Source organism: Octopus bimaculoides, chromosome 3, assembly GCF_046866305.1.
Source record: "Octopus bimaculoides isolate indiv1 chromosome 3, ASM4686630v1, whole genome shotgun sequence".
Classification (NCBI taxonomy): Eukaryota; Metazoa; Mollusca; class Cephalopoda; order Octopoda; family Octopodidae; genus Octopus; species Octopus bimaculoides.
In genome coordinates this window covers 99,654,666-99,667,943 of record NC_142930.1, presented here as the reverse complement: position 1 = coordinate 99,667,943, position 13,278 = coordinate 99,654,666, and the positions used below count along the sequence as shown (strand labels likewise).

At 36.0% G+C, this 13,278-nt stretch overlaps 1 long non-coding RNA gene across 1 annotated transcript in view; it reads right to left on the bottom strand.

The window, feature by feature from the left end:
- Positions 1 to 3,878: 3,878 nt before the first annotated feature.
- Positions 3,879 to 13,278, bottom strand: part of LOC128247294 (uncharacterized) — a 67,807-nt gene continuing 58,407 nt past the window's right edge. The window contains exon 3 of the long non-coding RNA XR_008263666.2: positions 3,879 to 4,008. This is a non-coding gene — a long non-coding RNA (uncharacterized LOC128247294). The remainder of the gene's footprint in view (positions 4,009 to 13,278) is intronic.

Below are 13,278 nucleotides of genomic sequence, written 5' to 3'. Positions count from 1 at the left end.
CTGAACATTGAACTCACTCGTATCATTACTATTTACACTTTATTGGACCAGTCTATCTCTCGCAAGGGGGCGTCGTAATACTCATCACAACATTTCACCTTTTGAGATTTCGAATACTGTGAAAAAGTGGAATTGCTTCTATTTTTCTTTTTTTCTTTCCAGCACCTCTCCCTCTTTTTTTTTCTTTTTAGCTGTTGTACCTTAATTGTTGCCCGATTTTTAAGGTAGTATTGTTCGTAGCACACAACACTTTTTCTTTTCCTTGTACTAAGCACTCTTGTTAACATTTTAGTTCTTTTTAGTCTTTGAAAATTTGATATCTTTTTCGTTTAGGTATTACTTCTAGATATTCAGTTATTTTTCGTATTCAGAAGCTAGTTCAACGGGGTTCGATATCTCTCGGTGCTGGCACTTCAAATATATCATAGATCTCCATTGGTATTACCCTTCGTTCTTCTGTGTTTCATCTTTAACTAGCTAAGGTGTCTTTTATACTCCGAACGTTGTCCATTAATTAAATACATCATGTTACCTAATCTTTTGATTACATAAGCGTCCTCCCAACCTTCTTCACCATTTTTGTAATTTTTAAAATGAACTTTATCGCCTATTTCGAAATGTTTTGTAATATTTCTTGTATTTCCTTCAAATGTATTTTTTGTCTTTCCTTTATATGGAGTTTATCCTGGCAATAATTTATCGAAGGTTCGATTTTATTTTACGCGCGAACATTAACTCTGCTGGTGACTTTGCTGAATTAGTATTTGGATTTGGCGTTATTCTATATACTCTCAAAAATTTCGTTAGTGTCTTGTCATTATCTAGCTCGTTCTTAGTTTTTCTTAGAGCTCTTTTGAACGTGTCAACAAATCTTTCCCCTTGGCCATTTGACCTCGAGTGGTAGTACCTCTGGGTAAAGATGTGCTTTATGGCATGTTTTTTGCAGAAATTTCTTAATACATATCCTGTGAATTGTATTCCGTTATCTGAAACTAACGTGTCTGGAACTCGAGTAGGAATTTTATTGTTGTCTCTACTGTGGATTTATTACAAATTCCAGGTATCAACACCATTACAGGTGGTTGAACCCACGTGTACAATTGGAAGAAAAAGGAAGAACACAGTGTTATTATTCAAATATCAAAAAGAAAAAAAATATTAAGTTGGAGGGTGAGGAAAGTAAAATAAATTTACTTGCTTCCCAAAGGAAAAAAAAGACAAACTAAAAGGCGAGATGTTTTAGTGAAATAGTACACCCCCTCCCACGTGACAAGTGGTGAAAGCTTGCATGTATTAATTTCGACTCTTTTGAATTATAATTGCATAGTTTCTTTCTGCTGAACTGACATCTGAATGTACAAAGATTTTAAAAGTAACCAGTAGCCATGTCTCTTGGAAATGGACAAAATTTGGCACCATGGTTTTATCAACTACCTTAAGAAAAATGGTTTAGCCCCCAACGACATTCATACTGACATGATTGCTACATTAGGAGATGACGTTCCAGTTTTATCAACAGTGCAAAAGTGGGCAGCATCGCGGTGATGACGATGTTATATCTACTGTTGATGATTTTTTTGACCAACAGGATAAAAGCTTCTTCATCAATGGGACACAAGGACTGCAACACCGATGGAATAAGTGTGTGAGCCATAAAGGAGACGATGTTGAAATATGAACCTCATTTGGTCACATTCCATGTGAGAATTTTGTTCAACACTTTTGAGAGAGCACGTATTCAGCATGAACTTAAGTATAGAGAATGGAGAAAGCTTAATCTGTAATGTTTGCAGTCGTGTATGCTTGTCAAGAGCAGGGCTCATTAGCCACCAACGGAGCCGCAAATGGAAAATATAAGTTAGTCCTAGAGCGCACAATGTTCCTGAGGGTCGGCAATGGTCTTCCTCGGTCACGAGTGGACGGCCATCATCATGTATATATATATATATATATATATATATATATAAAAACAAATAGTAAATGAGTATATGCATATATACGTACAGGTATGTGCATACCGACATCCACCTGTATGTATAGGTGCATATCTGGGTACAGGACATTGCAAACAAAACGTAGACGAGAAAACACACAAGCCACATAGAGAACATTCTACTTCATCAGCTACCCACGTGTTAACACCGGCGTTTCGACGAGCTTGGGCAGGATGCATCGTTAAAACGGCTCATCCCATGGACCGCAGATTAAATTTGTATACGCAAATTAAATCTTGCCATGGAGGAATGTAATGGCGGACAAAAAACAAAACAGGAAAACAAACAGAAAAGGCTTTACGGCCAGACGAGAAAAATTATGTGTGTATGAACGCTGTGAGGCACGAACTTGAAAGGGACGAAGGTTCGCGTGTTTGCTCGGCGATAGCCAAGGAAGAAAAGGATTATTGACCGGAAGCATGTGACCATGCCGGTGTAAGGGGAAGAGAGAGAGTGGTAACGGGAGAAACAAAGGGAGGAAGTAGAATGAATAGGTGAGCAACGAGAGGAAAGAGAGGAAGTACGAGGGGGAAAAAGAGATACGTAGTAGTAACAGAGAAGAACGAGAGGGGTAAAGCGAGATACGTAGTAGTAAAGAGGAAGAACGATAGAGGAAAAGATAGAGATAGAGTAGCGTCGGAAGATATAAGTTTACGAAAACTACTTACGATTGGAGACGCCGCTTTCAGTCATGTAAAAACAAATAGTAAATGAATATATGCATATATACGTACAGGTATGTGCATACCGACATCCATTTATCTATCTATCTATATATATACATACATACACACGAATTTGTAGTGTCATATACGGTCTCATAGAATCATGTAGCTAACATAGAAACTTATTCCTCTAACGGTACGGCTGGCAGACCACATAATATTCCATTAGGGAGAAAGGTAATGCTGAGTTCTATGCAGTTGAAATCTAGGAAATCCGATCGATGAGATTATTTCATGAGGCGTATACATAAACCATCAAAAGTCAAGAGGTACGAAAAATAAATATATTTATTTAACCATGTGTCATCCTTAGGATTACGCAGCCTTCATTATGTAATAATAATGTAATTTCATCTCATTTCATGGTCTACATATTCTGGGAGACGGTTTGAAACATATAAAAGAATTCTATAAAAAGGGGAATTTCAACCATGTTTCGTGGTCTGCTACCACAACAGCTCCTTTATAGGATCCAGTTAGCTGAAGACATCATCAGGAAGAACCACGTTCGGTTTCGGCCCCTACTCCTCTACCGTTTTGACGTGGCGGGGCCACCCCCTTTCGGAGGTGTCTTCAGCTCTGGTGTTGGGTGCATGTCTTCTTTCACTGTTTGTGACTGTTCTAATTCAACTGTGGAATGTCCCTCGCTATGGTTATTTTCCAGGAGGTTCTGGCCACACGTCTTACGGTTCATCAACCCGCGTTGTTGAATTACTTTCTTCCGACATACCTTCCCTTGGTGGATTAGGATCCAGTTAGCTGAAGACATCATCAGGAGGAACCACGTCCGGTTTCGGCCCCTATTCCTCTACCGTTTTGACGTGGCGGGGCCCCTCCTTTCGGAGGTGTCTTCAGCTCTGGTGTTGGAGACGCCGTAATATACTAATCTATAAAGATTAGTATATAAGTATATTAAAGAGTTTACGGCAACGAGCTGGTAGAATCGTTAGTACGGCGGGCAAAATGCTCAGCGGCATGTTTTCCGTTTTTACGTTTTTAGTTCAAATGCTGCCAAGGTCGACTTTTATCCTTTTGGGGTCGATAAAACAAGTACCAGTTGAGAAATTGCTGGTTTTATCTGGTCTGTTTTTACTTTGCTTTAAGTATATTCTGCTTGATAGCATCTGCTTCTATCCCACAAATCTTGCACTACCCCTATTTTGTTCTTTTAGTTTGCAATGCTGCAGCAAAAAAAAAAAAAAAGAAGAAAAATGAAATTTTAGATAATAGTGGAAATGATGTTACCTTGTTAGACAGTGCCTTAAAATATGAAATTTACTCTGCATCCTCTGAAATAAAAAAAATAAAAAAATTTGAGAAAAGCGCAAAGGTACACTATTCTTAGAAATCTTGGACTACTAGATTCTCACTTATGTATAAATTGTTAGACATTAGTAAATATTCTTAAGCACCAAGTATTGAACCAAGTATTCTTAAAGAAGTAGCAACAGAAAGTACTCAGGATTCCTGTACTTCATATGTCTCAAATTTATTCAACTATCCACATGTCTTCTGCAAAGGACCTTGACTTATCCCAAGGAAACACGTATATCATGGGAAGTTACTTGGAGGAAAGTAAAAGAAAATAAAGAAAAACACTAAGGGTATTTTACAGTAAATAAAACGAATCAAATAATAATGGCTTCAAATTTTGGTACAGGATCAGCAATTTTTGTTAGGAGTAAACATGATTACATCGACCCCACCGTGTTCGATCCCGAAAGGATGAAAAGTAAAGTCGACCTAGGCGGAATTTGAACATAGAATGTAAAGACGGACGAAATGCCGCTAAGCAATTTCATCTGATGTCCGACCGCTTCTATTAGCTCGTTGCCTTAATTAAATATGTAATAATTAAATATCTGTTTTGTTGAATGAATAATGATTGAATATGTAAATATCTGTACACTGAATGATTAATTAGTGGATAATGTCGGTCACTTTAATAGGTAACACTTTTTCTAGTACAGATTTATATTGTTTACAACTGGTATAGTTTGTAGGCAATGAGAAAACATGGACCTTCAAACTTCTAAAGACAACAGAGAAAACGAAGAGACTTACAGAATCTGCGTCGATAAACAAGTTCCCATCACAGCCAAAAATAATTCTGAATCATTTAAGTCCTATCGTGCATATTCTTTTATTCTTTTATTTGTTTCAATCATTTGACTGCAGCCATGCTGGAGCATCGCCTTTTTAGTCGAACAAGTCGACCCCAGGACTTATTCTTGGTAGGCTTAGTATTTATTCTATCGGTTTTTTTGCCGAACCGCTAAGTTACGGGAACGTAAACACACCAACATCGATTGTCAAGTGATGATGGGGGACAAACAAACACACACACACACACACACACACACACACACACACACACACACACACACACACACATATATATATATATATATATATATATATATATACGACGGGCTTCTTTCAGTTTCCGTCTACCAAATCCACTCACAAGGCTTTGGTAGGCCCGAGGCTATATAGTAGAAGACACTTGCCCAAGGTGCCACGCAGTGGGATTGTACCCAGAACAATGTGGTTGGTAAGCAAGCTACTTACCACACAGCCACATTGTTTTGTATACTAATAGATAAATTTGTCTATGGTTATGCCAAATAAATAGTTTCAAAACATCACCATTTCATGATATGAATCTAATCGCATCCGTGACCCCGGTAGGTTTTATGACAACGTCTACACCCCACTTAATCAGGAACAGCTAGCATTTCAATTGATGGTTCTTACTATTTCAGAGGATCTATCCTGGTGAAAGCACATCTTTAACATAGTCGGGTACCGTCCCAACGATAGGCTCTTTTCTTCAGGGACAGAAGATACAAAAGACCGCAATAATTATTGATGCTCTATAAAGAGTCATCCGACTCATTGACATAATGTTAAAGACAAATTCAAGTCTCTCGCTCATATCTTTCTCATATCTTTTCTTTTTTATTAAGAGAGCTGATGCCATCTCAACCCAGACTCCTCCGACCTCCTCGTCTCTCCTCCCGCTATCGTTATTGTGTGCAGCTTCCATCGGTGCCTCGCTAATCAATATATCCTGTCCTTCCTTACCAGAATGTCGACCCTATGGTATTCCCTCCCTTCTTGTACCTTTCCTACAAGCGTTGAGATACAAAGATTCAAGAGAAAAATAAAAAAAATTAATGGCATTAACCTCATTGATCCAAGAGGACCTGCAAAAGCTATTGGCAAGTAAAAAATGTATATGAAGTCACCTAGTTCGATATCTTGAAACAACGTACCTGGGAAGTTCGGCATTTTCGAACGCTATATGCAACTATGTGCAATGCATTAAAAATGTTAGTTTATAGCAATATCGAGATTTTATGGTATCTTATAGACATTGACATAATTTCAAAACATGGTGCAGACTATAGTTTATGCCAATCTTTACAACATATATTATGCAACAAACATCTCCCGTCATCTTCTAAATATAATATGTTGCAGAAAGCAGCGAATCAACATCATTCTGCATCTCGAGACAACTAGTTAATAAAAAGAAAATCTTAAGAACAGCATTTATATACAGGGTCCGCCATAAGTAACTATATATTTCTTTTGCATGTAACTTTGTTGATACTTATTCAATTTTTCTATTTCATATGTCATTTGAAAGCTGAAATCTTATATTTTTATTTCTTTTTTCTTCCCTTATTTCAGATATACTGTTATATCGATTATGTCCACTCGATTAACAAAAGAGCAAAAGATTGCAGTTTTGAAATGGCTATGCTACAGAAGCTGCTTTTGCCGTTATTACAACAGCAGGATGGAGCAGAGGGTCTGTACTTTCAGCAGGACAGGGCACCAGTCCATTATGCTATGCTTGTGCGAGACTGGCTGGACGCCAACCTGCTCTGTCGATGGATTGGCAGGCGAGGACCGCTTGAGTGGCCGTCTCGTTCGCCGGATTTGACTCCACCCGACTTTTACCTGTGGGGCGCTCTCAAAGAGAAAGTCTACTCAACAAAGCCCCGCAACATTGTTGAACTTAAGGAACAAATTCGAGCTGCCATTGCTCAATTGTCGTTGGAGCTATGCGCCAAAGTATTCCGCTCAGTCCCTGAAAGATTAGCAAAGTGCATTGAGCTCCACGGAGAGCACACAGAGCTTTAATAAACATCACGTTTTATGTTGCAACAAACTTTAGTGTACCCTGTGTTACTTTCTGTATTGTAGTAGCTTATTTCTTCTATGTTACATTTATCATGTTGAAATAAAAATATATACTTACTTTTGGCGGACCCTGTATATATATCTTAGGATACTTTCTGTATTATAAACTCGTAACTTTAATTTTCTACTATTCTTAGGTCTATTCACAGTCACATACAATTGATCGTGGCAAACATAATCCTACTGTATTAAATGACTAGTCTTGAGAATTTTTAAAAGTCAAAACAAATTAGGGGGATAATGGGAAACTCTTCATTTTCAAAATAAAGCTTATTGTTTTTATCGCTTGAGTCTAAATCTACTCTTGGGTTTTACAATATTTCCTTTTCTGCTGTTAGCGATAATATCTGTAGTAATACAGTGGACTTCTAAAGATTTGATGATAAGTCTAATGCCACTTTGTAGTTTTTTTAATGGGTTTGAGGTTATGCAAGAGTATTATAATTAAGCTAACTTTTTGCTTTAGTTTGTAAGAAAGTAATCCCTAAGGAGTAAAACATTTCTCTATGATAATTTACTGCTTTCCTATTATCCCCAGTTGCGATGGTGTCTATGATTTCACCTAGCATGAGATTCAGAATCGTTATTTAGACGCATTGCATATTTGTTTTTGGAACAGTCCTACCATCGTTTAGCAATTCAGCAGCAAAGCTGATTAGTGTATGGAACAGCACATTCTTGTCATATTTGTTAAAATATCTTCTAAGTGTATTGTACAGATATATTTTCCTTAACCTTAAGGATTACCAAAGGAAGTAGTGCCTATATTATACATCATCGTCATCTAATTTTGAAATAACACTGTCAAATGCACCATGTTGCATCTCCTTCCAACTCTGTTTTTTTAACATCAAAATCAGTAACAATCTCCTCATGAATGTCCTTGATGTTATTAAAACTAGCGAATATGCAGTTATTTCTAAATTGTAGTTGCGTAGACAGGATGATGAACATTTGCGGATATTATGCAGTGAACTTTTGAAGACTTTATTTCTTCTGCCCTCTGCTACGAAACCCCGATTAGAGTGTTGTCGATCTTTCAGTATTAGCGAAAGATCACTCGGTCTATTTAGGGTACAAGAAAATAGGAAATAATTCTCCCAATTGGGGACCCAGTTTGACGTCTACTTCTGATATGCATTGCAGCCGTTCCCGTCATTATTTTGCAAATTTCTGCTTTTAGCTTCTGATTTGTAAGATCTTGAGCCCATGTTACAGCTCCGGTATCACAGGCATATGGTTCGAATATCCGAAGAAAGAATCGCAGGGTAGGTTTTTACAGGTAAAGCAGTCTGATAGGAGACCTAAAGAGAGACTATGAACAAGATGGTTGGATAAGATCCTTAGCCTAAAGCGAGACTACGAACAAGATGGTTGGATAAGATCTGTAGCCTCGCTTGATCGCGCTTAGGCATCCAACCGAATCATTTACTGATGGTTGCTTCTGGTAGGATTCACTGGAATGCGCATCTGAAGATTCTGTTCCCTCGTTCCTAATTGGAATAAGTGAGCGATGAAGATGGATGGATAATAATTGGAAGTAAAACTTTAATTTCTGTAGATGTGTAACACATTCTAGAGTTCAACTTATCTTACCTATGTTTTCCTTGTTTCCATGTTCTATTTTCAATTATATAGATGCCAGAAATTTCAGAGAAAGATACCGTTTTGTAGATCCATCAGTTTCAGAAACATACATTGAGGCGAATGTTTCTGTTTTGGATATTTTGAAATACCTGTCTAACATCTTGAAAATACACTATAAATGTTTAATCAGCTGTAAATGTTCAAGATGAAAGATGGATCACAGCATGCTATATAACATGCATTTTACATTCTAGCAACCCGTTATTGTTTCTGGAGAAATAACTAATCAACCATGTAAATACGGCAAAATTTCATAAACAAAAAAATTGCGTTGTTGCATTTGCTTCAGCACATGGTCATATCGTTTATATATATATTCGGAGATATATTCACAGAATTTATGGAAGAGTGAATTTAAGTATTAATGCTACAATTGAACTTGTATGTGAAGTACTTGATGTATGGTACATTTCGATTGTGAACATAATTACAAACTTGAAATACTTGGTCATGGCGCCTTTAGTGAGTGTAACCCTCGACACTAGCCGTTGTGTTATCTCTGAAATCCGTAGTAACCCTTTAGAGTAATTATTATTCTCCACGCAGGTAGTATTGAGATTTGCATCACCATAGAATCCATGAATCTGATAGTTTTTACAGAGTAGTAGTGGATAAACTCTGGCACTGGGTTTGGAAGCTCTACACACATAAAGTAATAAATTATAGTGAGATCAGTACTTGTTTTGAAATTTAATGGAATAACACAATGCTTGGACAGTTCCAAAAGCAGGAACTTGTAACTATGTCGTCAGATAATTTAAGTTTGAGTACTCGAGCTATCAAATTAAGACGACTATTTATTTATTTATTATTTTTTTTTTTTGATGATGACGATGAATTGAAAGTAACTGTAATAAAAATATTAAGCTTCTTTATAGGGACACTGTTGTCATCGCAGTAACGCTCTTTCATGTTGTTAAATGACCCCTGAAAGGATGATATCGATATCACCAAGCACCCAACCTGTACTTCTTTATTAGTAGCAGTTGCAAAGTGATCAAGAAGTTTTAGTATCTCAATCACGCCTGATGACATATGACATAGATTCTTCCTGTACATGGCCGTCCACTATTCACTGCGGAAATAATTTGTAGCCATAGGTTAGGTTAAATTCGTTTTTTTTTAGTGTAGTTTGCAATATTGTGTTGCAGTGTTCTTTCAGCAAGTGGCAAATAAAGCTGCCGACTTAGTTTATCATACGGATAAAATAAGTATGTCATTGGTTTGGATTTATAATATTACATTAATATATTGTCCATCTCTCTGCATTCCTGAAAACCTTTGCCACCTCGTCCACTGCTGACAAATAATAGTGCCAAAAACAGAAGAATCTCTTGTATATATGATTATTGTTGAAACTGGTCTGTTTTCTGCTCGTTGTGTTTGCTCTTTCTTCTGCTCCTCATATAATTTTGTATACCTTTGCGCAAACATTATTTCCACTAATAATTCTATGTCGAGTGACCATTATTTCGGAGATACATTTTTCATTAGCTTGCTTACTAAGTCTAGCGTCATTCGTCATTGTTAAATCAGTAATATACAGTTAAGTAAATTATCTTTCATCTCCTTCTAGAGAGTGCATATTAGAAGTGCGATGAGAAATTTGTCCATGCACTCTATTTCAGCTATTTGCACACCCACTCATTGAAGCAAAGGAAAGGGCGGTGTTGCATGTTCTAATGTTGTTTTTAAAATTGGAATAATGAGGATGACCTAACTGGCTCATAATATGTTTCTGTTATTTCGAGAAAATGTTGCTCTTGTGGAATGTGAACTTTACCTTTATGGCAGCGATTATGAAATAAGACTTCGTCATTAAACTGATATATTACGTTAAATTCTCTACGATAATACTGCTTAGTATTTTTTCAAAAAATGTTGAATAATTTATGTATTGCCTTATGTCATGTTAATGCTTGCCTCATGTCATTATTACCATATCTCGTAATATTTCAATTACCCTTTGTTTCATTTTGTATGTACTCAGCGTCTCTCAATCTTTATTTTCTAGCAGTTTAATCTTCAAATCATGCTACAGCTCTTTGTATTAAGTAACCTATTCTCATTTCTCTTTGTTCTTCAGTTTTATTTTATAATCAAATAACAACTCTTTGTCTTAGATCTTCTCCGATTTGATTTCTTTGCTCTTCATACGCATTAACAACTACTATCAGTCTTTACCTAATTTTCTTCATTATTATTTTACTTTTTCTCCTTCAATTTCATTTTGCAGTCCTGCTGCTGCTTTGTATCTTGCTTATGCTCTAATTCTTTCTCACTTCACCAATCTTCTCGCGTCTCTCTCTATCTTGCAGTCTTCTCATCCAAGTTTCTTGATATGTTTTTCGGATTATCTGAGACTTTGAGCGTCAGGAACCCGCCTTGCTGCTATTACACCTGCAATCTGACTTACATTGTGGTACTTTATATACTCCACTCTGGGTGTACGTCATCTATTCTCTTTTCTAGGATTACCGCTTCTAATATTCCTTTTTATTATAATACTTGTGATATTATGCCTTTATTTATCCAACGACTTCCTGTTACTTTTCAAATACACATATTTTTATGTAGATGCATATATGTTTATATATATATATGTTTAAATATATATATATATATATATATATATATATATATATATATATATATAGATGCCTCTGTGCATGTACATATATACATGAACATATCCATAGGTAGACACACGCACACACACATACACACACACACACACACACACACACACACACACACTTACATACAGACATGCAGGCATAAAAACGTGCATTAATATGTGCATGCGTATAACACACACAAGATCTTAAACTTTTATTTCAAATGTCTGGATAAAACGAAACTGTTATCATAATTATATTCGTGTAACGAACTAATTCTTTGGATACAAAAAACGAACAGATTTCATTTAATCTTGCTATTATATTACTTATGATTATATAAAGCTGAGAATGACAGAATAACTCAAGTTGCAGTGATATCACAAATTTTTCTACGCATTCCTGCTTTTTCTTCTCCACTCCAGCCCGCATATATCTAGTTCTTACCTTTACTCTTCCAATTATCTAATCTCTCTCTATCGCACTCGATCTTCCTCTTCCCTCAAACACACATACACATATAAGTGCGTACATATGTGTGGTAAGTTATATAATACTTATAATTGAGAGAACCCAATTCAGAAGCAAACGTTACATGCTACTGTAGAAAAATTATATATTCATGAGGTGTATTTAAATAACAAATTAATTATTCAAGATGGTTACTCTGTGAAGTCTTCTGTGAGATGAGAAAGCATGAGAAAATAGACCAGTCTCATTTCATTCTAAGGAAGAGATATATAATATAGCGACCATAATACTATGGGCTACATTCACCTTCCTTCCTCTCTGTATGATTGTGTCAATATATGAAGAAGCAAAATGATCAAAATTGATTCTAAAATATTGATCTATAAAATTGTCTAAAATTGGATAATAATAATCAGATGATCATAACATTTAGAGTGTGCACTTGAGCTCATAACTGGTGTACAAGTGGTGTTAGGGTTCGAGCGAATGAAAGTATTTCGGTTCACAACCATATTAGGATTCATAGAAAGTTGAAGTTGTTAAAGAGTAATATGAAAAGACAGAAGAAAGAAAGGGGAAAATAAAAAAGAGAAAGAAAAAAGAAAAAGATTAAAACTAGAAAGTGTTGTTTAGAAGAAAATGAGAGAAAAGAAGGAGAGAGGAAGTGAGGTAAAGTTATTCTCGAAGGTAGTTTGCGGGACGGAGTCCGGACTGTCCAGTGGGTTAGTATGTAACTGTTGTCGTGAGTATATATTGTAAAGATTTCATTTTTGGAAGTGAGGCAGGTATCAATTGAGGCATTTTTATTTTTTAGAATTTGTGCCTTCTCCGTTGCATATTCTGCATTTCTTGCTCAATTTATATATGTTTAGTCTTTCGACTATTTTCCATTTCAGGATATATTTAATCGTTATGTCGTAGTTCTTCTCTTTTTTTGGGTGATGGAAAGATTACAAATGGCTATAAACATTATATTGGATTCACCACCACGCCATTCATGATTCAGAGCGGTTAGGTAAACAACTGACAAGATAGTATGCATAATTTAAAGGACATTTATCTTTCTTTATACGTGAAGATTTGGGCCATCAAATGGTTTGGGTTTCTTTTTAGATGTTATTTGTGATTTCATGTTTGAAAATCAGTTGATGATCTTATTTTAACAGTATTGTACTAGGAAATGCTCGTTTACAATGGCCCAGAGATATCTTACTTACCTTAGTTTTAGCGTTTAAAGCGTAAAGAAGTGAGATTAAAGTAATATTCTTCTGTCTATATGTAACTCTATGAATGTATCTATCAATCAATAAATTTATCTATCTATCTATCTACCTGTCTGTCTGTTTGTCTGTACGTCCGTCTGTCCGCCTGTCTGTCTATATAAATATAAACATATAAACATATAAACATACACTCACACTTGCACACCCACACACATACATATACCTATATATACATATATATGTATATATATATATATATACACACACACACACACACACACACACACACACACACACACACACACACACACACACACATATATATATATATATATATATAAGCAAGAATGCCAGCTGTGCATCGTTAACCAGCTAGAGGAGATGT